The sequence below is a fragment of the Tupaia chinensis genome, unplaced genomic scaffold, assembly GCF_000334495.1.
Source record: "Tupaia chinensis unplaced genomic scaffold, TupChi_1.0 Scaffold000093_1, whole genome shotgun sequence".
NCBI lineage: Eukaryota > Metazoa > Chordata > Mammalia > Scandentia > Tupaiidae > Tupaia > Tupaia belangeri.
Window position 1 is genome coordinate 3,660,211 of NW_006159555.1, and position 2,157 is coordinate 3,662,367.

Sequence of the window (2,157 nt, forward strand, 5' to 3'; positions counted from 1 at the left end):
CAGCAACATAGCCATTATGCTAACTGCTGGTCCCAGGTTTTTTGTTTTAACCCAAATAGTCCTAGGAACACAATATATGTTACTCCCATGTTTAACTTATACAATAACTCTATGAGATACAAAGCATTCTCCCTACAGAAGGAAACTACAATCAAAGAGGTTAAAAGTTAAGAGTTACAAGGACATACAAACTAGCAATGGCAGACCCAGGGTTAGAACCTCTGCCTGTAAAGCACCAAAGGTCCTTTCTTCTTACATACTCCATTTTTGAATCCATTTATTCAAGATATCAGCTATAAAATAACAGCATTAATTCTGTTTTTAAACCTGTCTTTATTGAGTGAATAGCATATTTCAAGCTCTGGGTCATGACTTCCAAATGCTATCAAGAAAGAGGTGGAAAAATGGAATGAAGTTAAAGCAAAATGATTCCAGTAAAAGCAGTTATATCCTAATGAGAATCCAGCTCTTTCTGAGTGCTCAATGCACCCTGAATACCAAAGGCCTAAGCTAATGCTTATTCAAGCGTGGAGAATGGCAGTCAATAGGACCAGACATCAATAAACCTGTTTCCCCAGGTGCTGGTCTACATTTTCATGCACCCAATGAATTCATTGATTTAGGTCAATTCACTCCTGATTTTAGTGACCTACAATGAAAAATAAATTTGATTTACTTCTATAACATGTCAAGATCTTTTTTTATTTCAGAACTTAATAGGGATAAAAATTATGAGATGATCAACATCTGGTTTTCTCTATGGTATTTCAGTAGATGAAACCAATAGGTGCCAAACTCTCAACCTCTGATCTACCTCGGAGTCATCATTTGTGGTTTCCTTGTCTCTTTGCACATCAGAAAAGGACCTAGCTCAGCCTCTAGGAGAAGTTGGGCACATTAGCAGACACAAAGGACCTCAAATTCTGGCAGAGGAACAACAGCTAAAATCTATCATACATTCCAAGCATTCTCAATGAAACGTTCATTTCTAAAGAAAGACTACCTTCCTGACCCTAGAAGTGAATGACCAGGTATTTCAATGATCCTGTTAGCGGGAAAAAAAAAAAAAAAATCCAGCTTGAGACATAGTGAAAAATACTGAGTCAAAATTTCACTGTTTCTCTGAAGTTCTATTTCAACATACTATTCAAATACTCTGAACTTTTAAATTATTCAACCATAAAAATATTGCTTCTTAAACTTTAGTGGGCATAAAGAGTACCTACAGTCCCACTACAGATGAAAATGTATTTCTGAGGCCTACCTGAGAGATTCTAATTCACCAGGTTTGTTGTAAAGCAGAGAGTTTGCATTTCTAATAAGTTTCCAAGTGATGATAAGGATGCTGATGATGTCCGTGGACCACCATGTGTATAGTAGGACACTGCAGCAACAATATCAACCTCACAGTTTCTGTAAAGCTTCTAAGAGATGTGATGCTCCTCAGCAGAGCTGCTGACTCATAATGCCTCTCAGTCAACAATGAATAGAGGCTCAACAATAGCAGGAATAAAACTTGGGGGTCTATTTAACCATCTAATGTCACGTTTAAGGTTTAGCTTTATCCCAGTCCCTCCCGCTAGAATATATTCTATGTGGCATTGCAAAGAGGGTCTTAGTCTCGAATTGTAAACTTACCCAAAGACCTTCCAGTTCTGTTTCTTTTATCACAAAACATACTTTTTGGCTGACAAAGATCATTTGTCCCCTTTAGGCTCAGCTGTATCTCCATGGCATCAAAACCCCATTTAAAATCACCTTGATTGCTACTTTAAAAATAAAACACAAATCTTCCTATTAGAATAGTACTTAGAAAATAGAGAAAGTGATATTTACTTTGCTGAAAACAGGAATCTCCCATTATATCAACTGTCACTCTCATGATCAGCTGGAGTCCTTCAGTTTGTCCTTGTCTAATGCAGCTCAGTGATGAGGAAACTTGCCTCTCTCCTTCCGCTCCCTCCCCTCTCCTTTCATTCCAGTTTTCTCTTTTTGAGGCATTATTTAATCTCTCAGTTGCAGCTTCTTGGGATTAGCTACAGCATCTATTAATAGTTTTACTTCTGTTTACAGTTCCAAAGGGGAGAAAAGTGGCTCGTTCCTTTTCTCCAATCTTGAAGATATGTCTTATTGTAGCAGGAGGAAGATGCACAGCCC